Below are 25,515 nucleotides of genomic sequence, written 5' to 3' on the forward strand. Positions count from 1 at the left end.
GGGACTTGTATAATAACAAGTGTCTAGCAAATAGGAAATAAGCTCTCTTTTGTATTTTTTAAAATGGGACTCCTGGTGTCCTCAGAAGGAGGTGCGCCTAGAGCGCTGCCTCCCTCCACGGCACAGAGGCATCACTCGAAGCCAGGTGACTCCTGAGCTGCTGTGAGAAACAGTGGGTGTGGGCTTGGTAGGCCATCTGGGCAGGTAGGAGTCAAGTCTGAATAATGGGTCAAGATGCTATAATAATCCCTAAGTGGGGCTCAAAGCAGGATCTTGGCCTCCCTGGCCTCATATTCCAAACAACTAAGCTACAGGCCCAGGACCAACCAGGATGAAACCATTTATTTCCAATGCAACTTCTGACAGGGACAACACAGCAGTAAACAATTGTAAGCTCAACTATTTTCCCCTTAATTTATCAGTGCATCTGCATTATAATGCAACTGCATATTTTTAGTTCTGCACATTCGATTTTTCAGAAGCTGATCATTTGGCTGGTGGCTTTTTGAAGCTCATTATGGCCCCAGAACCAGATGACAGGAGCAAGGAAATGAAAGAAGGTGAAAGTCAAATCAGTCAGTATTGCTACTTTACTAGCAGATGAGAAACCGAGAATGGGGTGCAGTGGGTGGTGGAGGGTGAAACCTCAGGTCTGGAGAGCCAGGGCTCCCCTCAGGCCTCCTCCTGAAGATCTCCACGTCTGACACCACTGTACATTGTCAGCTTATCAATAACTGTTATCCTGGCCTATTCCTGTAATGATCGAAGAATATTATTCTCTAAGTTCTCTTCCTTTGTTCATAAGAAAAAAACAGAAGTCCAAAGTAGACTCAGAGCTGAAGCTCTGAGGCCTGGAACAAACCCTTGGCCTGTCAGAAGTGAGAGGAAAGGTCTGCCCTGACTCTGAAAAGCCTGGGCATGGACTCACTTAGGGAAATGTTTCGAAAAGAATGCTGGGAGGAGTCTAACTCACTTCCTCATAGACGCAGCCTTCTCCCTCCCTTCTACACACATTAATTATTCCAAGCAAGCTTTCCCACTTCCCAGGAACCCAGAGATCCAGGAGCAGTTCAGCATCCGGGCTCTGAGCCATTGGGCTAGCCCCCAGGTCCCCTGGTAGTATCCCTCCTTCGGCAAAATGAGGAGTGAGGGGAGCTCTGATTCCCGTCCCAAGCCCACAGTTCCTGCAAGCCTGTCTGTACCACAAACACAGGAAAAATGAATGAAATCCACTCCCTTTAAGTGAAAACTAAAAGTCACATTCAAGGAAGACCAGACTCCTAACTTCGCCTGACATTATTCCTCCAACGGAGCCACAGGAAACGCTCCCATATCCTCTCTCCTCTCCGCTCTCCAGCCTGCCTCCTTTTTCCTTCCATCCCAAGTACTGGTCACTGGGGAAGCCCTTCGCTGCAGGACTGCAGGGCGTGGCCTTCTGCTCTCCGGCTGACAGCAGACCCTCCCTCAGATGTACCCCGGGATGTCAGGGAGTCCTGCTCAGCTCCACCCAGCAGGGTCCAGGCCCTCCTAAGTGAACCAACCACACGAGAAAACCAAGGAGGGGGAATGGCAGGAAGCACCCGCACCGCTGCCTCCTCTCACCTTCCCCAGGGCCTCAGCTCTGTCAGAGTTTGAAGCATAATGAGTTTTGTTTCATAACAGTCTTCAGTGAACTGGAAGGGGGAAGGGGATGACAATGATAAAAATTTTAATTTGAAAAATTCCAACCAGCAAAGAGATTTTACAGACTTTAAGATGTGATAAAAGTCTCTTGAGCTGGGGGCCCTACAGAGTCCCCAAGGACGCAGCATTCAACATACATTTACTGAGCGCCTACTAGGTGCCCGTCATGATTCTTGGGTGCTCAGGACACTGCACTGAACAAGCACACAAATATCCGTGGCTTCTTGGGGCCCATATTCGAGGAAGGAGGGGACAGTAAAGATAATGAACAAGTAAACTACGTGAAATGTGAGAGGTTAAAGTGTTTGGGGGGAGAGGGGAAGAGCAGACAAAGGGGATGGGAACATCGGGCAGAAGGCACGGCGCAGCGTTAAATGCAGGAGTGAGAAAAGCCCCAGTGAGCTAGACAGAGACATCTGAGCAAAGACTTGAAGAAGGAGAGAGAGTGAGCAATGCACAAGGGTATGTAGGTTCTGGAAGAGCCATCCAGGCAGAGAGGATGGCCTGCATGAAGGCCCTGAGGCAAGAACATGCCAGGTATGTTTAAAGAATAGCCAGGAGGCCAGTGCGGCTGGAGCAGAGCCAGCAAGGTGGAGACAAAGGAAGATAGTGTCACAGACACGTGGAGAGGGGAGGCAAGGTGTCCCCAGACCACTGTAAGGACTCTGGCTTTCAATGACTACTGAGGGGGGTCACTAAAGGGTTGTAGGCAGGGAAGGGATGGGTTCTCCTTCAATTCTCTGCCATCCTGTCATTCTTCCTGGTGACTTCTTTTGACATTATTTAATAAGTACAGCTCAAAGCCATCTCTCCTGCAAAGCCATCTCTGATAATTCACTGCGATTTCTAAACTCAAACAACCCAAAGAAAAACAGCCAATTCTCACACCTAACTCCATCCCAGAAAAACGCTGGACCCCAAAAGAAAGGTGGGTAGGAAGATGAAGAGAAGAATGGGTACAAGGAAAACTGACAGAGAGGCGCATGGAGACACACACGGAAAGGCACGGCAAGCTCCTCCTGCAGCTCACTCGGTCCACAGTGCCAGCACGTAATCTCTTCAATCCCCGCTGCCCTGTGGCTGGCCTGACACTCCACCCAGCAGGCGGTCCCCTCTCTTGACTCTATATCCTAATGTTAAGTGGAACTGGGAAGCGAAATATTACTTTGCTCTTACTCTCTAAACTGCAAAGGCAGGGGCCCAGCTAACATTAACCACTCAAATCAGCGATGGAAACAGAAAGTCCCTTGTCATTAAACCCATATCGGGGATCACCAATAGATTCACTACATGCCACCAGGTAACCTTACCTGGTCAATCTATAAAGTAAGCTGCCACCACACTGCCCCAGTCCCAACTGCAACTTCTGTCCCTGACACCTCTGACCCCAAACTGCCCCCACAGTCACACTGATCCCCCAGCAACCACACAGCAGAGGAGAAAAATGACACCCAAATAAGGAAAGACTGGGAAAGCCCTGGAATAAACTACTATAAAATGGGCAGAAAGTTTGCATAAACTAAAACAATTAGCTCAAAGTGGTACACTGTAGTAGCTAAAACCTTGGGCTNACACTGCCCCAGTCCCAACTGCAACTTCTGTCCCTGGCACCTCTGACCCCAAACTGCCCCCACGGTCACACTGATCCCCCAGCAACCACACAGCAGAGGAGAAAAATGACACCCAAATAAGGAAAGACTGGGAAAGCCCTGGAATAAACTACTATAAAATGGGCAGAAAGTTTGCATAAACTAAAACAATTAGCTCAAAGTGGTACACTGTAGTAGCTAAAACCTTGGGCTCTACAGCCAGAATGCAAGGCACTCTCTGCATTACGACAAGCGTGTGACCTTGGACAATTTACCCATCTGACTTTGGGCCAGTCATCTTCCCTCTTATGCCACAGAGTCTACATCCTTAAAACCAGGATCATCATTAGTACCATTAGTACCATCATTAGTGTCCCAGCGCTCTTAGGAGAATTAAAGTTTGTAGAATAAAGCACATAGAAGAATGTCTGGGCCCTGGCTGGTGTGGCTCAGTGGATTGAGCACAGGCCTGTGAACCAAAGGGTCACGGGTTTGAGTCCCAGTCAGGGCCTGGATTGCAGGCCAGGTCCCAAGTGGGGGGGCACTTGAGAGGCAACCACACATTGATGTTTCTCTCCCTCTCTTTCTCCTTCCCTTCCCCTCTCTCTAAAAATAAATAAATAAAATCTTTAAAAGAAAAAAAGAATGTCTGACATAGTAAGCATTATATACATTTTTCAAAGAGAGAAAAACACTTTTTTAAAAGGAAAGCTTCTTTCTGAAACATCTGACAAAGGGTCCACAGCTTTATTTATGTATATGACATATGCATGGAAACAATCACTACTGATTAATATTTCCAACTCTGAAAGTCCTATTCTATCCTTTTAAAATATTAATAAAATGCTTTGCACAAAGACACTTACTGCATTATTTATAAAAGTAAGTTATGGGAAATGACCTAAAAATCTGACAATAAAAGAATGGTTGAGTAGATTATGAAAGTCATAAGAAGAGATTTGGTGCAGATATTAAAAATCACCTAATAAAGAAATTTTAAAGACATGAAAAATGCCTATGAGTCAAATAATAAAAGACTTTCAGCTATTACGACATAACAGCTTTTAAACTAACTAGACTTCTATAGAGAACAACAATAAAAGGCGAGGAGATACAAAACAGTAATGAAAACAACCACCATGTAAAGGTTTGGGAGGACAACAGGACAGCTGGGACTTGAGGGACGGGCCACTAGAGCACAGGTGGCAAACACAAGGCCCTCGGGCCACTCCACCTCGGTCCCTGCCCCTAGTTAAGGAGTAGTTACATTTCTACAGTTCCAAAACTGCATTCGGCCCTTTGAAGGCACCCGGAAGGCTGATGTGGCCCCCTGTGAAAATGAGTTTCACACCCCTGTGAGGAAAGGAAGCTCAGAGAGGCTATGTCAGTGGCTATTGCTTCCCCTCGGGACATTTTCCTATCTGGTAGAAGACAGGAGCAAATTAAAGCTCGCAGCAGCTTTCTTCCTGGACTGAGAAAATTAAAAACTGGGGTTCAGGGCTATACAAACATCCAAGATCTGGCAGGCCATGATACCAGAGAAACGTGAACAGCTCAGAGGGGAGCCCAGTGCTCTGCAGGTTTCCCTGCAAGGAAGGCATTTGCTGACACGCCATGTGTGCGGAGGGCTGGACTCTGGCACCCAAGCAGAAAGAGGCTGCTAAAAGACTAAAACGTCACGCAGAGATGGGGGCTTCGGCAGCAGAAAAACAAAACTTGGTTATCCCGGCCTACCAAATATAGGAAGGCCCTAACAAACACCCACTCTGCAAGTAAGAATCAGAAACAGATCAGCCTTCACGGAATCCAGGTGATGCACCACCTTGAGCCTCTACATTTTCCATGTAAAATGCCCAGCATTCAAACAAAAATGACCAAATATGCCTTGACTGGTGTTGTCCCACAAACTGAAAGATCGCCGGTTGATTCCCGGTGGGGGCACCCACCAGGGCTGCAGGCCAGGTCCCCAGTTGGGGGCGTGCGAGAGGCAGCTGATCGGTGTTCCTCCTGCACATCCATGTTTCTCTCCCTGTCTTTCTCCCTTCCTTCCCCTCTGTCTTGAAAAATAATCCAGATCCCCTCATTCTTTAAAAAAAATGACCAAGTAGACCAGCAAATAGGTAGAAAGGAACACTGAGAAAAACGCAATCAGGAAAAGCAATCCCCTTGATAGAAGGACGATAAATAAAACGTGGTGCAGATATACAATGAAATATTACTCAGCCAGAAGAATGAACGAAATCTCGCCCTCTGTGATACGGATGGACCTAGAGGGTATTACGCTAAGTGAAACTCATCAGGCCGAAAGACAAATAGCATATTATTTCATTTAGAAATCTAAAAAACAAAATAAATGAAAAAATAATAAACTCATAAATACAAGAACAAATTGATAGCTGCCAGATGGGAGGGGGTTGAGGGGGACTGCAAAAACAGTAAAGGAGACTAAGTACAAATGGCAGTTACAAAATTAGTCAAGGGGAAGAAAAGTTCAACATAGAGAATATAGTCAGTAATATTGTACTATGTGTGGTGCCGGACCCGTACCAGACTTATCACGGTGCTCATTTTGTAAGTTACACGAATATCTAATCATTACGTTGCACACCTGAAACTAATATAGTGTTGCATGTCAACCATAATTTTTTTAAAGTTAAATAAAAGAAACTCAACAAAAATCCATCTGCTCAAAAATTTTATTATATATAAATATTTTTTGTTTTAAATGTATAAATACTACTACATATTATTTATATAATAAAATATTTACAATTTTTTTAAATTAAAAATTAAATACATGGGCCTCACCAGCTTGGGTCAGTGGGTTGGGTGTCATCCCTCAAAGCAAAAGGTCACCAGTCTGGCTCCTGGTCAGGGCACATGATTGGGTTGTAGGCCAGGGCCCCCACTGGGGGCATTCGAGAAGCAACTGATCAATGTTTCTCTCACAAATTGAAGTTTCCCTCCCTCTCTTTCTCCCTTCCTTCCCCTTTCTCTGAAATAAACTAATTTTTAAAACTTTTTACACCGAGCCTCCTCACACAACCAAAAGAAGGACAACAATCATTTCAAAACAAAAAACAACCAGAATTGACGGGAAATCGAACTGTATGAAAGTCCGACAACCAAGGAGTTAAAGTTACCATCCAGATTGGTAAGAGAGGCAGAGGTAAGAGGGGCAGAGACAGGCAGCCAGGTGGAGAGGACTCTTGCAGCAAGACCAGGCATCGCGGCGGATTATGGAACAGGGCACGCAAAGCTGCAGCTGGCTGGCCAGGCAGCAGCTGGTGAACCGGGTGGTCCCACACTCGCGCACAGATAAACCAGGAGAAACAAAGGAGGGGTAGGACAGACCACACAACCCAGGGTCCTAGCACAGGAAAATAAAGCCTCAAAACACCGACTGAAAACACCTGTGGGGGTTGAGGCAGCAGCGGGAGAAACTCCCAACCTCACAGGAGAGTTCATTGGACAGACCCACAGGGTCCTAGAACCTACACAAGCCCACCCACATGGGAGCCAACACCAGAAGGGCCCAGTTTGCTTGTGGGAAGTGGGAGAAGTGACTGAAATCCAGCAGAGAGTAGAGCAAGCACCATTGTTCCCTCTCAGACCCCTGCCCCACATACAGGTAACAACCCAGCAACTGAGTTGCTCCACTCTGGTGAACACCTAAGGGCCCACCACTCACCACATAACAGGCAAAGACAAAAAAATGGCCAAAATGAAAGAACAGATCAAAGCTCCAGAAGAAATAAAACTAAGTGATGAAGAGATTGCCAACCTATCAGATACACAGTTCAAAGCACTGGTGATCAGGATGCTCACAGAGCTGGTTGAATTTGGTTGCAAATCAGATAAAAAAATGAAGGCTATGCTAAATGAAACAAAGAAAAATGTACAAGGAACCACTAGTGATGGGAAGGAAACTGGGACTCAAATGAACAGTGTGGACCAGAAGGAAGAAAGAAACATCCAAACAGAAAAGAATGAAGAAACAAGACTTCAGCCCTGGCTGGTGTAGCTCAGTGGATTGAGCGCGGGCCTGCGAACCAGATGATCGCAGTTCGATTCCCAGTCAGGGCACATGCCTGGGTTGTAGTCCAGTTCCCTGCAGGCCAACTCCCATCAGGGGACGCACAAAAGGCAACCATACATTGATGTTTCTCTCCTCTCTCCTTCCCCTCTAAAGATAAATAAATAAATAAAAATTAAAAAAATATTTAAAAAAAAAAGAAACAAGAATTCAAAACAATGAAAAGAGGCGTAGGAACCTCCAGGACATCTTTAAACGTTCCAACATCCAGATTATAGGGGTACCAGAAGGAGAAGAGGAAGAGCAACACGTGGAAAACTTATTTGAACAAATAATAAAGGAGAACTTCCCCAGTCTGGCAAAGGAAATAGACTTCCAGGAAATCCAGGAAGCTCAGAAAGTCCCAAAGAAGGTGGACCCAAGAAGAAACACACCAAGGTACATCATAATTACATTAGCCAAGATTAAAATGAAGGAGAGAATCCTAGAAGCAGCAAGAGAGAAGGGGACAGTCACCTACAAAGGAGTTCCCATCAGACTGTCAGCTGATTTCTCAAAAGAGATCTTGCAGACAGGAAGGGGCTGGAAAGAAGTATTCCAAGTCATGAAATCCAAAGACCTACATCCAAGATTGCTATATCCAGCAAAGCTTTCATTTAGAAGGGCAGATAATGTGCTTCCCAGATAAGGTCATATTAAAAGAGTTCATCATCACCAAACCCTTATTATATGAAATGTTAAAGGGATTTATCTAAGAAAAAGAAGATAAAAAATACGTACAGTAAAATTACAGCAAACTCACAATTATTAACAACCACACCTAAAACAAAAACAAAAACTAAGCAAACAACTAGAATAGGAACAGAACCACAGAAATGGAGATCACAAGGAGAGTTATCAACAGGGTAGTGGAGGAGAAGAGAGGGGGAAAATGTACAGGGAATAAATAGCATAGATGGTGGGGAGAAAATAGACAGGGGGAGTGAAAGAATAGTGTGGGAAATGTAGAAGCTAAAGAACTTATATGTATGATCCATGGACATGAACTAAAGGGGAGGAATGTGGGTGGGAGGGGGTGTGCAGGGTGGAGGGGAGTGAAGGGGGGGGAATGGGACAACTGTAATAGCATAATCAATAAAATATATTTTTTTAAACTGTTTAAAAATAAAAATAAATAAAAAATAAAAAGAACCAAATACATGAGTTTGAGAACAAACAAGAAACAAGAGAAGAGATGACTGGTGAACTGGAAGACAGGTCAGCAGAAAAAAACTCATACTGAAGCACAGAAAATACAAAAATGAGCTTCAGAGACATGCAGGATACCATGAAAGAGTCTAATATGAGTAGGAATATGAGAAGAGGAGGGAAATAATGGGGCAAAAGCAGTATTTGAAGAGAACTGCCCAAGAATTTTCTAAAACTGACAAAAAAAAAATCAAACCATGCATTCTGGAAGCTCTCCAAAGTCCCTGGAGAATATATACAAAGAGAACCACACTTAGGCACATCACAGTAAAACTACTAAAACACAAAACTAAACAGAACAAATACATTCCTGCCAAAGGAACCACAACAAAACTGATTTTTTAATAGACACGAAGAAAGCCAGAAGACTGTGGAATATCTTTAAAGGATTAAAAAGGAAAGACAAGCTAGAACTCTGTACCCAGTTCTCTACCCAGTGAAAATACCCTGCATATATGAAGGTGTTCAGACAAAAGCTGAGCAAACTGTGACTGCAGCAGACACCCTCCACCACACAGCGGGGCGCACACACACACAACCAAACGGAGTTCCAGGCAGAAGGTAATCCATCTGGGAGAAGAGCTGGGCGTGGTTCCACGGGAAGAAACAACGTCAAAGAGAGTAAATACATGGATTAATCTAAGTTACTATTGATTTTTTAAAACACTGTCCTGTGGGATTTAATAAATGGGGTGGGCTAAAAGTGGGTTTACAGTTGTTTGTATGGAAAATAATATAATAATTAATAAATAATAATACAAGAATAAACTCTGCACTCACAATTGTAAATCTACTTTTGCCCCACCCCATTTATTTACAGAGAGAGAATTAAAATCCAAGACCTCAAAACGCATTAGGACATAAAAGCAGCCTAAGTGTTGTGAGAAGCTTGCATTGTCCAGGAAATGGTTCAAGTACCGATTTAAGGTACGCTCTAAAAAATAAAATATAGAATCATCCAACTATGCATATATATTTTTTTTAAATGCTAGAAAGAAACACACCACTTTGTAAAGCAGAGGGTCTATCAATTTGATGAAGTAGTGACTGGTATTAATTTTTTTATACTCCTCAGCATTTTCAGTAGAACAACTTTTTCTCAGTACTTAAGTTCATATAAAACTATGACCATCCCTGACCGGTGTGGCTCAGTGGACTGAATGCCAGCCTATGAACCAAAGGGTCACTGGTTCCCAGTAAGGCCACACAGGCACCCAGTGGAGGGCACTCAAAAGGCAACCATGCCTTGATGTTTCTCTCCCTTTCTTTCTCCCTCCCTTCCCCTCTTTGAAAATGAATACACAAAGTCTTTTTAAAAATCTATAACCATATACCATATTTTCTTATACTTGAGGGAGATGAAAGTAGCCTTCATTTTCTTATAAAGTTTCAAAAGGAACAAATTCCTAGAAAATTGGACAGAGAACCTATAATTCTGCAGCCAATTATAGGCAACATTTGTTCACATGTGTGAAGAATGCTTTTGTCTGCCAACACAGACAGACCAGGTATCAGTCACATCGTGTGCCCCAGCCAGGGACTGGAGGCTCACTCACTCTGTGAGTGGTGTGAGAGGCACTCCTTGAGTCCTCTTTCCATAAACATGAGGGAATTCTCACTCAGCAGAAAGAACCACTTCTGATAGTGATTCTGGCCATCTGTATGGTCTTTCCATAACAGAAATCCAAGCACCTTGCTAAACTAACAAATGACCGCCACCGTGCAAGAGACATTTGCACTTTACCTTGCAGCAAGAAAAAATGGTGGCCCAGAAAAACAATGTGACTTTTTTTCATTTTTATTGATTGTCCAGAGAGGGGAAAGAGGGGAGGAAGAGGGAGGGAAACGCTCACCAATCTCCTCCTGCACACACCCCGACTGGGAATCAAACCTGTGACCCTTCAGTTTGCCAACCGAGCCACACCGGCCAGGGCTAATGTGTCTTGTTTAGAAGGTAATCCATATGACGAAAGAATTACTATTTTTAAGAAACAATGATATTAGGGCCGATGAAGTGAGGTAAGTACTCTCAAATGTTCGTAGTGCGGATACAAATTAATTTTTATACTTTGTAAGGAACAATTAGGAAATATTATCGAGAACCTTAAAAATGCCTCCTCTCTTTAACATAGCAATTCTCCTTTCCAGGAATTTTTCTTAAGAAAATAATCTGAGATATGATCAAAGATTTATGTACCTGAACTTCATCAAAGCATTATTTATAATAGTCAAAAATGATAAGCTAAATTTCAATAATAAGTTTCAAAAATATGATGGGATGCAGTACCTGGTACACAGTAGGTGCTCCACAAATACTCACTTAACACAGAATCTGTTTGAGGGGACGCTAAACCACTATTTAAGAAAAATAGTCTCTAAGGAACATTTAATGAGCACTATATTAAAGCACACTCAAAATAATACTAGTCCGATTTTAAAGCAGAATGTTACAGCAAATGTTCTTTTCTACCTGCCAGGTGCACCCCAACTGTCTTCCCGGCCCCGTCTCCCCTCTCCCTGCAGCACCACAGGTCAGTGTCAGGGTTTCCAGGGAGTGAAGGCTCCTGGATGCGAACCCCGACAGCCTGACCCCAGACTATACTGCCTAGAAAAAGTCCTGGAAGGAAATTATTAAAATGTTAACAGGAAGGAATTAAAGACTACTTTTATTTTCTTCCTTATACCTGTCAATATTTTCCAAATTCCCTACAATTGCTGTTTGTAGTCTCCCTCCCCCTCAGAAGGTTTTATAAACTACTCTCACTCACCATTTACACAATTTCAGTGGAAAAAAAGTCTTAGCTCTAACGAAGCTTTGAACCACCTCTCCTCCAGGCCTTAAAAGCAGGAGAGAAGACTGTAAATCTGAGCCATGCCTTCTGACCCCCAGGGACAGGGGACGGGCCAAGAGTCTGCTCAACAGACCATGGAGTGCCCATGACTTCCAGTCCGCAAACCCATGCCGCCATCTGGCTTATGAAGTGCTGATTTTTAGGCATATTCTGCCACTAATCTTCCCAATGACCTATCCACGTACATGTGACCATACAGGAAGGAGAGGTTTAGGGAGGTGAAGTGACTTTCCCAAGGTCACGCAGGGTGCTCCAGCTCTGGCCAGAGGCCTGTCCACCATGCGGCCCAGCCCCCAAACCGTTTCCCCAAACCATGCGGAACAACTGGGGTGGAGCTGAGAGCAGGTTCAGGCCCGAGCACTTCTGGATGTGAACAATGGCTCTTGTATGACCCGCACACACATCCTGCCCCAAATGCAAATACAGCACCGGGACCCAGCCCTCACAGAACTTTGCCCCTTCAGAAAACAATTATGCAGAGGAGTAAAGAATATGGCTTTAAAGTTCTCAAAAGCACTTTTGCATCTTTTATCTCCTCTCTCAAAAAAAGTTTTTCAGCCAGTAAAGAAAGCAAAGGAACTGAGGGTAGGGAAGAAGAGGCTCTGAGAATTCGACCACTGCCTAGTAATACCCTCAGAGGGTCGGTGTGGTCCTCTTGAACCGTATTATAAGAGTCATATTTCTGAACAAAATTCAGGCCATGCTGACTGGCAGGGCTAGATGGGAGGCAGAATAAGAAGGAAAAGCACCTGCTTTTACAGTCACCCAGGGCAGATTCCTGGGTTTAAATCCCTGCTCTGCGATTTCCTAGCCACGCGGCCTTGAGTGACCCTCTTCACCCTCAGCTGTATAATGGGGGCAATAACGCCTTATTCTTGGACTTGCTTTCAGGAATAAATGAGGTAAAATACAGGGGTGGGCAAAAGTAAGTTTACAGTTGTGAGTATGCAAAACTGAGTTTATTCTTGTATTATTTATTCATTGATTACTGCATTATTTATCATTATTAACCTACCCCTGTGTGCGAAACGATGGCACATCTCCGTACTTGGCAGGTAGCTGTTATATTCTGAAACGTGTTTTACCCTCAAAGATGCACCAGGGCCAGTGCACACTGCCTCGCCTCCCCAAAGAAAACCATCTTCCTAGGCTTCTCTAAATGTTGCCATCCTGGTTCCCCCTTAGCTATCTCAAAGAGTCTAGATTGATCGCGTTACTTCCCAGACTCCTCTTCAAAATTCTACAGGCTTCTTAACTTGAAGCCCCTGAAAGTGTCCTCAGAGAAGAACCTGGCACAGGGTGACAAAGACAAAGGGCCAAACCCCTGCCTCTGTTCTGATTCCACCGTAAGGGTGAGAAATGGGGCGACCTGGAGTAAGATGTGCCCTGGGGAGAAAAGAAAGGGAAAGTACAGAGGGTGGGGGCAAGAAGGCAGCACGCTGACAAAGAATGGAAACGCATGGTCACAGAGCACTGGCTTGGAGTCTCAAAGAGCAAAGGGGTTGAGGGACACAGAAGAAATGAAAGAGAATTCTTTCCACAGCTGCCCTTAGAAGCCGCAAAGAGCATCCAAAATGGAGAGAAATGGAAGGAAGTCCTGGCTGGCAAGACGGTCATGCTACTCCTCAGCACCACTGCCGCATCCCAAGCATCCAGACCCTCTTTCCCCTGTGCTGCTTGCACTTTCCTAACTGATCTCCTGACCTACAAGCTCAGCCACTCTAGCCTGCCCTCCACACCTCTAGGAGTAACCTTGCCAATATATAAATCTGACTTGGCCCCATCCCCCCACACACCCTTCCTCACTAAAACCCTTCAGCGACTCCCACTGCCTACAGGGTCAAGACCAAGCTCCACAATGTGGCACCAGGTCCTCCCTGCCCAACCCCTGCTTACCTCTCCAGCCCCCATCACCTGCAACTGTCACTGAGAACTTCCCATGTGCCAAGCCCCAGCTGGGTACTGGGGACACAATGATAAATAGGACACAGTACAGGGATGAACAAGACCTTACTTATACCCTTAAGAAGCTAAAAGTCCTGTTGGGGAGACAGACGCAGACAGGGACGGTTGCAATGCAGATGGACAGTGGGAAGCCCAGGCTGGGGTGTTAGGGGAAGCCTCTGGGGGAAGGGGAAGCAAGCCAGGTCAGGGGCAAAGGAGGAAACATTCCATGCAGAAGAAACCTATGAGCAAAGGTTTTTTTTTAAATTTATTTCTCTTTAGAGGGGAAGGGAAGGAGAGAGGGAGAGAAATATCAATGTATGGTTGCCTCTCGTACATCCCCTGCTGGGAATTGGCCTGCAACCCAGGCATGTACCCTGACTGGGAATCGAACTGCAATTCTTTGGTTCACAGGCTCGCACTCAATCTACTGAGCGACACACGGCAGGGCTGTTTTTGTTTTTTGTTTTTATTTTAATTGTTGTTCAAGCACAGTTTTCTGCCTTTTACTCCCATCCCAGCTTACCCCCTTCCCCGGGAGCAAAGTTTGTGAGCAGCACGAGCTAACAGATCTTTCTGCACAAGTGGAAATGTTTTATATTCTTTACAATAGGGTAGTCACTAGCCACATGTGGCTACTGAACACCTGACATGTGGTTAGTGCAACTGGGGAGCTCAACTGCCCATGCTATTGAATTTCTAATTAATTTCCACTTAAATAGCCATGCATAGCTAACAGCTACCATAGTGGACAGCACAGTTCTAGAGCATTAAACCAAAAGTGATAGGAAATGAAGTTAGATGGGTAAGCTTCGAAGTGACATTTCGGTCAGGCCAGACTGCACGTGGCTTCCTATACTCGCCATGCCGTCTGCTGCTCCCTTCCCGCGTCTACCTGGCAAGCCTTCCCTGAACCAGCACAAGGCCACCGGGTTCCACCTCTCCACGAAGGCCTCCCTACGAAGACCTCCCTGGCTGCTCCACACAGCCTCTGGCCCTTACTGCATCTGAAATGTCTTTTTCTAGGCAGGCATCACCATGTATCATATTTCTATGTTCTCATAACCATCTTCCACTAGCTTCTGAGTTCTGTGTCTTATTTGTCCTGGTATTTCCAGCCACCAAACAATCTTGGCACACGGGAGGCACTCAATAAACGCTTGATGAACAACTTGTCAGCAAAGTCAGAAGAGCCTGGTAGAGATGGGTGGGGGGCACTCACCTCTTCTAACAAAGGTGCAAGTCCCTAACCTTGACCTTCCTTAGAACAACAGCTCAAGATGAGTCCTCATGAACATCCTGACCACTCCGCCTAGAACTGTCCCCAGCAGGCCTTGCAGTTAGTTGCTCTGTTTTCCCCAGGTTCCTAGAATCTAGAGGCCTGAACAGCAGAGGTGACTAGCCAGTTTTTAAAGGCAGTGTAGGCTCATGATCAGGAGCCAGCCTTTAGAGTTAGTCCTGGGTCTGGGAACCAGCTCCGCAACTCAGCACCTGCATGTTCTTCAGCTGGCTGCTGAAATACCCTGAGCCCATTTTCTCCCGTGCAAAGTGGGCATCGCATCTGCCTCTTACAATTGTCAGGAGGCTGAATGACTGACACAACTGCACAGGGCCAGGCACCCAGGAAGCTCTCTATAAACAGTAGTAAGAGATGTGAAACCCTCATTTGGATACCCCCACAGCATATGCAAATTCCTGAGCCCCTAAATAGCCGCTTCTTGGTGCTCTCTGGATGCAGGGTATATAATCCAATCTCTGACTCACCCTGTGTTGCCAAAATTCTTCTCGAGTTCCCAGGAGAAAATTTATTTTCTTTCTTTCTAACTTTAAAAATTAAACAGTCCTTCCAGCATTGTGGGGTGGCAGGGGTGAGGAAGGAGTCCATGAAATCCAACAAGCAGCTATGAAAAGGCTACAAACTGATGGGAGAAAGAAAGGAGAAGGCAGCTGGAGGGGGTGAGCAGGGGGGATGGAGACAATCCCCTGAGTTTCTGCCATTATTGAATACCCCAACTCTCAAAGCGGCCAGGCAGCCTCCTCCTCCACGTGGGCTAAGCTCCGTTAATGAGAAAGCGGTGCTCTGCCTACATTACCACAATAATGATTTCCCCCTTGCATTTTTACATGCCCTCCGCTTTATCATAGCAGAAGTAGACATATATTTTCAATAAATCCCTTCTCCCCTTCCTCCTCCCCAACTCGAGCTCTCCCAGTAAAAGCTGTTCTCCCTGCGCCCTCCCCCAACGCAATTCCCAACCCTGGAGCACAATGAGTTCCACTAATCAAAACAGAAAGAAAAAGAAAAATGGAAAAATCACAGCTGCTGAAAAACAGCATTCGCTACAAGTCAAAGCCCTCCACATTTTTTCTGCACGCAGCATTTACTTCTTCAAGGACACAGCACCCCTCCCCTATCGGAAATCTTATGTAGAGTTGCTCAAAGGGGAGGCAGGAGGGGGCGGGCGAAGAAATCTAATATTCACTCTCTTTCCTATTTTGACTAAGCCAGCACAGACAGAAATATAGATAAGGTCTTGAATAACTGATTTAACAAAATGTCACTTATTAAAAGGGATGGGGGATGGGGCTGCATTTGCATTTGAGAGCTCAGTTAAATCAACCCAGCTAAAGGCAGCGAGGCCAAGAAAGCAAGAAGGAAGGAAACATTTCTCTCGTCTGGTCTCCTTCAGCGGCTGCAGGAACTGACTGGTGGCGGAGAGGCCTGGATTTCTCCTCCAACAAGACCCGGTAGAGAGAAAACCAAAGGCAAAACAAAAACAAACAACAGCTGATTCTTAAATAAGTAAGCATTTACACTGTACTAACTACTGCCAGGCTTGTTCTGGGGGCCGGGGGCACAAAATGAATGACCCAGTTCTGCTCTCCCCAGGGCAGTCTGGAAGGGGTGGAAGACACGCCCAGTGCTAACTCTGACAACAGCACCACGAGCTGCGGGAGCCCAGCTGCACGCCTGCAGCCCACCCCACAGTCCCGACCCACAGCCAGGCACACTGCGCCTTCGAGAAGGACTTCAGGGATGAGCGTGGGCGCGGGAGACTGTTTGAATTCCACACTGGTTTCTAAAGCAGCTCAGATGCTTCAAAAGGAAAGAGGCCCCTCAGTGCCCTACCTACCGTGGCTCCCCGTGAAAACCCCTTGGCCAGTATGTGTTCACCCAATTAAAAAAGGGAAGTGAACAAGTCCCAGTTCCTGACCATCAGCCTCAATTCCTGGGATCCTTCAGTTAAATTTTAAGGGAGCTTGGTAGCTCCCATTGTGATGACAACAGAGGGAATTAAACCTCCCTGGCACCAAATCCATCTTTTTCTCCGTCTTCCTTTTAAAACATCTTTCAAAAATGTTAGGTTGCAGGCAATCTCTCAATGATGAGGAGAGGCGCCCAGAGCAGCTTTTGTTTCGACAAAGACCCCCGGGGCCCTCGGGCAGCTTTCCAAGGTAGCCAAATGCCCAAGCCCAGTTCTGTCCAAGCCCGGGTCCGCAGACGAAGGACCACACTATCCAGAAATGACCACAGATTGCCCTGGCTCCACCACACTGAGGGGCCCCGCAGAGGGACGGGGTTGAGAGCAGGAGGCTGATGGAGAACAGCCCTGTGATTTGTTAAAGTCAAGTTTTGGCTTTAATTATGAGTCAGGCTTAAAGCTGTGTGCTCCAGAATGAGCCAGACGACTCAAGTTTTTACAAATGTAATGCCCCAAACATGCTTAAATCATCTGAGTATTTCCAACTAAGGTCACTGGAGTTGTAAGCCTGAAATTCCCAGATGAATGTCTTGGTTTCCATGATCTTTTGCATTCCCGTTCTTATCTAATACTGTGTATTATCCATTTGAAAGGGCGACAAAATGTGCAGACCATTCAAATTCTGGCATTAAACTGGGGCTTTGAGCGCTGGCTGGTCATGTGACTCCAGGTTAATAATTCATTCGTAATTTTATTCAATTCTACTTCTTGAGCCTCATTTTCCCCAGCTGTAAAATGAGGCTACCGACCTCCTAGGGTTGTTGCAAGACACGGATAAAATAGGACAAGCCAAAGAGGCTTTGGACCCAAAAAAGGCTAGGTAAACACTAGTTATTTCAATGACGGCATCCATTTCCTCCCTCTCTGATTTTTCGTTGATTATTTTCCCCTCTCTGTGAAACCAGGTTGATATCGGTTCCACTGATCTCTCAAACTGACGACTGGTATTTGTTACACAAATACAAGAAGCCTCATTATCCACAGGTGCGCAAAATCTGACTAACCGCTGAATCTAGGCAAGGGGTACAAGGGAGTTCACGATCCCGTTCCGCCTGCTTTTTTGTGTACGTTTAAAGGTTTTTTTATCCTAAAAATTAATGTAGAAAGAAAGAAAAAGAGCCTCACTCCACTAAGCAGATGCCAGGGTCCGATGAGTGAAAATCATGGGATGTTTTTTAAAACTGGAAATGACTTGCCAGCATACACAGTAAGACCAAGGGCTAAAGAACTGTTTCTCAGTAGACTCCGTTCTACACAAGTCTTCATTTGCAAAACAAACGTCGAATGCAAACGAAGACTGTTAAGATGACTGGGGGGGTGGGGGGGGCAGGATTTGACAACAGTCGGTTTCTTGGGTAGGTTCAAGGTTCTCCTGTACCCGCTTCACAAATCAAGTTACTTTGGCCCTTTGGGTGGACCGTTCTCAAATCCTAAATGTGGAATCAGAGTTTGAACCTCAACTACCTAGCACTTCACAGCCAGCATTCTGATGCCTGCCTTCCAACAGGAAGATCAGTCTCTCCAAAGGGGTCACAGAGGACTTAGAATCCCCAAATAGAAAGTGGCCTCAATGAGGGCACATCAGTGGAAATGGACACGGCGATCGGTTTTTAGTAGAAGCTTTGGGAAATTAAGGGAAGTGTTTCACTGGTTGTCAGGTTTTTATATCGGAAAATAAGATCTGGCCGAAGATCAATTCACCTCACTGCTGCCTATTACAGTTTACATAGCACTTTCCGTGCATTATCTGATCCCATCCTCACAAGTCTGAGAGGAGAGGCGACAGATGGCTTCACCCTCTTTTTGCACATGTGGAGACAGGCCCAGAGGCTGACCTGTCCAGAGCCAAAGACACAGCTGGACCCCAACCCAGGTTGTCTGTCTCTCTCCTCACCCACCCACCTCCCATGCAAACCCCAAGGCTGGCCATGGAGGCTGGCAGTTCCCGGCACCTTTTTGCAAAAGGCAGCCCAAAGGAGAGGCAGATCTTTGCCGCCTTCTTTTTTTCTTTTTTTTTGAGGTTCTTGTTCCAAACATATGACACAGTGCCCACCAACTTTTGAACAAGGTTGAAAATCACAGATGTCTTTTCCAATCATAGTTGTCAAATAAATCTAAAAGTAAGGCCCAAATTACTTTATCTGGCGACTCCTTACCAAGCGAAAGAATCTGCTCTTTCCTCTGTACTGCTCAGTAATGCAGTCAAATGTTCAAAAAAATGCTGTACAATTTTCTGATGCAGTCTTAACCCTTGCAGGCTCCAGTTGGAGTCAAATACTGAGCCCAAAGAGCTTCCCAAGGAGGATGTGTGGCCTCAGCCTGGAGAGGCAGAGCACCTCAGAGCCCAGGCCTGGCTCCCTCACCTTCCCCTCGCCTGCACCTGCACTCTGGACACAAGGAAGACGTGCCCTTCCTCCAGGAAAGGCCAGACCTTCCCCCACAGACCTCCAGAGCTTTTACGCAGGTGGCCCAACCCACCACTCTTGTCAACAGCTCCCTCTCCACAGACCTTTCGCATCAGCACACAGATATACCACCAGCTCCCCACAAACCCTCCCCTTTACATGTCCTTCCAGCTCCTGTTCCTCAGCCCCCCTTCTCGGCCAGGCTTTGTCCGAAAGTTGTCTACACATGCTACTACCAGTTCCTTACGCCCTATTCCCCCGCCAACACCCTCCAGTCTTGCTCCTACCCAATCCATTGACTGCTCCACTGAGACAGTTTTTTCCCAAGTTGCCAGTGGCTTCCATTTTGCCAAATCCATTGGTGATTTTTCTGGCCTCATCACAGGCACCCACATACACATTGCCTTTTCCCTCCAGGCCCCTTAGGACATGTCCTCCAGGCTCCTGGATTAAAAGGCCACCCCCTGGCCGACCATTCCCACATTTTCACCCCTTGCTCACCAGTCCTCTAGCACTGAATGCCAGATGCTGTATCAGACTGCTTGCCTAACATCTCCACGTTGAGTCGGACAGGCACCCCAAATTCAAAGGAGCCCAAACTGAAACCGTTTGACTGTGATCCTGCTCCCTTTGCCCTCCCTCCTCCCCATCTCAGCAGAGAGCACCACCCACCTCCTCAACGTCTCAAGCCAGAAACCTGGTATCTTAGCGTCCCCCTCCCACACCCCAACCAATCCATCGCCAAGCCCGACCCTTTCCACCTCTACCACTGTCTCACACCTACCTGCTCCTCTCCATTCACCTTCTGTCACCCCCTCGCCTGGCCAGCTCCAACTGCCACATTACCACGCTCCCCAGTTCCACCTGCCCCCTCTACCAACGCATTAGTTGGAGGCTGTCACATCTCAGTGCAAGTTTCGATGGTTTCCCACTACACTTCGAATGAAACCCAAACCTTGTCAAGGCCCCCAGAGCCCTGCATGATCAATCATCTCCTGTGCCCTCTCCCTCCCTGTTCTCTACCTTTGCCTCTCTTCAGGTGCCCCCAAAGCCAAAGTGTTTCCATCACAACTCTCCTCTGCCTGGTGCCCTCTGTCTCCCCTACCCCATGCCCAGAGAAGATTCTCTAGGCCGATTTAGCTAAGTCAGTCCAGGTCACTGCTCCCTAGGATTTCATCAGAGCACTTATCACATTTTGCAACATCTATTTCTTTACATGTCAACCTCCCCTCTGGACTGTAAATTAGGTTTGGGTGGGGGATAGAGAAAGGGAGATTATGTCTGTTTGAATTATCAACATATTCCCAGAGCCCAACCTCAGTGCCTAGCAAACAGGGGGTGACCAACAAGCAGCTGCTGAATGCACAAGTGAATAAACCAGGGCCAGTCACGGCATGAAAGTCACTTAGCAGCTATGAGCCTAGAGTTATCACTGCCATTTAGGCACACAAGTTTTTTTTTTTTCCCCTTCCTCTCTATTAAAAAAAAGTGTTAATACTGCCAAACCAAAAAGCCCAATAGCTCAGCACGTCCCACCCATTCTCAGCTTGTTGTCTTCCATGAGGAAAAGGCAAAACTCATCCATTTCTTCAATAAACCCAAATTAACCAGCAGACCCTATAAACAGATGCCCAGAGAACTTGAAAATTCTTATACAATATCACAGGGCTTTTTTGGTATATTTTACTTAACTCAGGGAAAAAAAGATTAAGAGAGCCCTGGAATCAAACTCATGATATCGAGCCGACATGACTCCTCAAAAAGCCAGGGCATCCGGGTTGAAAAGCCTTTCCAGAACAAGAGCCAGCTGCTCTCCTCACCCTCTCCCCACAAAGGAAAGCAACTGTTTAATTTCCCCTTTATTTTATTGGTTCGCCTTAAACATGCAAATTCGAAAATATTACTACTAATCCGCAAGATCCTAATCCTCTCTCTTCCCTAAATTATACAGTTTTATGAAGTCAGAAATAAAATGAGCTGAATCCAACTGCTCTTAGAGCAGGACAATCAGCACAGGTTTGTCCAACGTGGGGTCTAGGTCACTTGTCTGGGTCCTTACTTTACATGTCACCATTCAAAGTCAGTACAAACACCAAGAGCTTTTTCCCCAAAAATGCCCACAGTGAAATACAAAATGTCCTAGAGGCAACGGTAATACAATATCGTTACCATTAACACAATGGCAAATATACATGCAAATTCCAATTACCCACGTGTGAATTTTTTTCCGAGAAAATAGGTAAAGCCCCACTAGGCCTTCTGGTACTGCTCAATGAACCTTAGACTTGACCAAGCATAGACAGGTGAACCAGCTGGCTGCAGGGGAAACTTCCGAGATGAACTGAAATTATTTGTGATGCCTGGGATTATGTGCCACTCTCTGTTAGCACATATAATTGGGTTTCAACCATGCACTTCCCCCCCAAGACTATGGCATATGGCTTTCGTAAGTATCTCCTTGCCGTGATGGTCAAGATTTCCAGGTCACTCGGAAGCCTTTTTTGGAACGCCAAGGTACCAATCCACACTCTCCGTGCGAAGACAAAAACAGAAGTTAATCAACTTGCCCAAGTCTGTGAAGCAATTTGGCCGTTGGCCCAGGAAGACACCGCCGAGACCTTTGAAGACCTCTCTCCACGAGACCAAGTCGTAGGATGTCAGACATGGATGGAACTCATGGATCAAACCGTGCATTTTTAACAACAACAACAAAAATTCGAAGTCCAGAAATGCTAGAAACTAGTACCCTCCCCATTTCTCAGTGACATTTTCCCCTTGGTTTGACCATCAAACCACCTTGAAAAGTTCTGTCATTTTACAGATACTGTAAACTTGAGCCAACTACTGAATGCAAAACAATGTTAACACTTTCTGATTCATCAACTTCATGGAGAATCCTTATCCTTCCCCCCAGAAAAACAATGCTTTTGATTACTGTGACCAGCCCAACCATCAAAGGTTGAGAAAACAAATATGATACATAAGCTTTGTTTTTGTAACCACACGTTTTATTATATAAGCAGCAGTCCCCTCATTTATAATTAATGCTCCTACCCCAACAAAAACCACAGGCCCAAGCAGGTTAAAGGAAGCAAAACTGAGCACTTTCCACACAGTTCATAGAACAACTGTTTTCACAGCAAGCTCACATAAATGCTATGTGATATTAACACATGCCTGCGATGTGGAAGCCTGCTTACCAAGCTGTGAAAAGACTCATGTTTACTATGGAACCTGTAAAATTAATCTTCTCATGCCCATAAAGCAGACGGGAAATGCTTTTTTGAGATGTCAGGCTCGCTCCTCAACAAATCTTTGGCAAAAATGGACATGCCCAAAAGGGCGGGGCCCAAAGAGGTGTGTCGCTCCCAGTATCAATTCCTATAAATCAAACCCTGGCAGTCACCACAACATGTTTAAAAGAATGAATTATGATTCATGGGCCTTCAAACCTTTATTACCACAAGAACATCCCAGCAGAAGAGAAAAAAAGCTGCTGGCTTGATTAATGGTCAAAGCAAGACAATAAAATAAATCTCATAAATATAAGGGGAAAAAAACGGAATGACTGCTCTTGGCTCCGAGGGTGAGCATGTCAATAATCCCACTATCCTAGGATAAACATGCATACAGATTCTGTTTACCTTCCCAGCACATACCACAACCAGGCACAGATTTGAAGCAGGGAAAAAATAATAGCTAATTTGTTTAACCAATGCCTAGGTAGGAACATTCGATAAGTGGCAATAATATTTAATTCCCAACTAACTCAACTCTCAAGCTACCAAATATCAAATTCTCAATCTGGAAATCTGAGGACAGGAAGGAAAGACAGCCAGCCCTGTCCATCAGTAATGTGTAGAGAAATATTTTTAAACCCATTTTTTCCCTACTAGATTCGAGCCTGGCTACAGAACTGCAGAAAGCTTAACCAACTTCAGTGAACCGCACTGCCTAGTGTTTACTCCCTGCCCGTACTAAAACACGTCTAGGTTTAAACCTCTGGTGCTAAAATTATCCTGGCAAAGTTAAAAAACTCAGCATAATCCAGATACCTGACAGCCAAAACTTACAACCCATCTGCAGAAACCAGCAAACTGAGGACCAGGAAAGCAGGCAGGGAGAAGCAAAGACTGCTGGTTAACTAGTTAACCACGGAGTACTTCTGCTTATTATCCTTCCAGTGGGCACAAAACCACATCATCTGTGACCAGACTGCTTTCTTGAAGCAGCTAATGATGCAGAAGGTTGGTACCAAGTGGGACAACTGGAAACTCCTTTTTTAAAGCTCTGCTCCAAGGCCTGCTAAAAAAGTGCACCCGGTCGGCTTTCAGAAGGCATTTTTTGAAAGAACTCTTCAGCCATCCCTGGACCGTCATTCCTAAGCATCACTTCCATACACTTCATAAGACAGCCCAAGCCATGTTAGCAACCGACTTCAACACTTAACGTTCACTTGCCAAAGCTGCGTCTAGTCTGGGAAGAGTTTCCACAAAGCTGACTCTAGCAGGCCAGTCGAAAGCACACGGAGTAACCAGAAGTCATTTTCTTTTAACCTAAGGATGGCAGGCGCACATGCTCCAGCCCTGTGCTGACCAGACGCTGCCCACCAGGTGCTCTCTCTCAGCCTCAGCCAGTGAATGGGTGGTTTTGTGTTGTTTTCTAATATCTATCTATTTCTTCAGACCGCCAGCAACTTCCCACTCTTCCAAACTGAAGTTGACACTGGAGGAGCAGGTATACCCTCTCACATATATTCTCCCATCTGGGTGGCCACTTTAACTTCTGGGGAGTACCCAGCCCCCCAAAGAGCCTTACAGGCTCATATTCAGACACATATGCATCATGTCAAAAACCCCAAAAGGCACATCCCTAGGGTCCTGCGGTTTCTTGGCTGGAAGAATGAAGGCTTTATAACATCGCAACCCTCAATTGCAAGCCCCACCACCACCCTTTAAGCGGGTCTGCCAATTTTAGCGCCCATCACACCCCTCCCCCTTTGCTGGGATGCCGTGGAGCTCGGAGAGGGAAGAGTGAAGAAGGGAAGCAGAGAGAAGGCCCTAGTTATATAGTGAAAGTAAAGAAGTGGAGGAACATTTTTCCTTTTTTGCCCCCCCCCACTTTGTCCCTTCCCCTCCCCCCCCCACGACTTCTCACGGAGCATCCCCCAACTAATTTTTTTTTTAATGAAACTTAATAAGGTTCTTGCCTACCTTGGCTGTTTCTGCAACAAGTGCATGGGCAATCCGACAAGACCAGTCTCCGCTTGGGGGGTGAGATGAGGGGCAAGCAGAGCTGATGGAGTAATTTCAATATTAATTTATATCACAGCCGCCTCTCCGAAGCGCTACTCACTTACAGTACTGCCATCAGCCTGTAAACAAATATCGCTCCGCCAGGAAACATACTCCCCAGATGCAAGCCCCTCTCCCCAGCAGGGAACCTAGCCCTTCGCCCCCCCACCCCACCCCCACCCAACAGCGTGCTCCCCCAACACCAGTAGGAAGCTCTGGGTTCCCAAAGCACTAACCCACCACCTCCGCCACCACCCTAGCAAGAAACTTACTCGGTCCGTCTAGCCTCCACCCTCCGTTCAGGAAATCTACTCTCCATATGCATTCAGCCTCCCCGCAGGAAATCTGCTCCCCCCTCCCCCGCTTCTATATACATGCACCCCTCCCTCTCCTCCTCCCCACGCGCCCTCCCGGGTCAGAAACTTACTAGCGAACAAGCGTGCAGGCTCTCCCGATCCTGGAAACTTACTCCCAGATATAGTGCCCGCCAACCCCCTTCGCGGCCCTGCTACCCTTCCTGCCCTCCGCCACAAGCAACTCCAAACTCTCTGCATCCAGCCACTCTCCCTCCCCGGTGGAAATTGCAGCGCGGGGCCGCGCGCGTGCATCCACCCTCCCCTTCAGGAAACTTACTCCCCATCTGCATGCACCGCCTCTCAGCCATCGCTTAGAGGGAAGGGGGTGTGCTAAGGAGACAGAAATACATATGTATCTCTCGCCCCTCCCCCGGCCGCAGCCCACTCGGGGCCGAGCCGCGGTAACCTGGCCTTACCTTTTGCATTGCTCCCCATCATCGCCCCTCCCTTAACCCTCCTTATCCGCTCCCCGACGCCCCCCCTTTTTTTCACCCTTTACCCACCCCTAGCAACCGTTCCCAAGCTCCTCTCGGTCTTTTTTTTTTTAATCCAGGATGCAAATTCCTCCCCTGTCAGCAAATCGACTGTCAAATAATTTTCTTGCTAAAGGAGAAAGGCGGAATGAGGGGGGGGGGAGCAAAAGCAAAAAGGGGGGAGGGCGGGGGGGAAGGGAGAGAGGGGGACAGAAGAGGGGAGAGATATCCCTCCGCAGAGCCGGGTCTGGCCGCGGGCGGGGAAGCAGGAAGTAAGGTGTCCAGAGCCGCGGCCGGCGGGTGCTACGCCTCTGCCCCCACCCGCGCCCGGTGTCCCACGGGGCCCCTCGCTTTGGCTGGCGCTGGCCGCCC

At 46.4% G+C, this 25,515-nt stretch overlaps 1 protein-coding gene across 9 annotated transcripts in view; it reads right to left on the reverse strand.

The window, feature by feature from the left end:
* TRERF1 (transcriptional regulating factor 1) overlaps positions 1–25,278 on the reverse strand; it is a 204,731-nt gene extending 179,453 nt beyond the window's left edge. For 5 of the 9 annotated variants that reach the window (XM_037052809.1, XM_037052802.1, XM_037052794.1 and 2 more), the window contains exons 1-2: positions 24,742–24,941; positions 24,234–24,315 (exon numbers count right to left, since the gene is read on the reverse strand). The gene's annotated coding sequence lies outside the window, so the exon portion shown is untranslated. The other 4 variants (XM_037052763.1, XM_037052753.1, XM_037052771.1 and 1 more) reach the window with 4 other exon arrangements.
* Between the last annotated feature and the right edge of the window lie 237 nt (positions 25,279–25,515).

This window comes from Sturnira hondurensis, unplaced genomic scaffold, assembly GCF_014824575.4.
Source record: "Sturnira hondurensis isolate 20B ecotype Veracruz unplaced genomic scaffold, ASM1482457v3 Scaffold0000880, whole genome shotgun sequence".
Classification (NCBI taxonomy): domain Eukaryota; kingdom Metazoa; phylum Chordata; class Mammalia; order Chiroptera; family Phyllostomidae; genus Sturnira; species Sturnira hondurensis.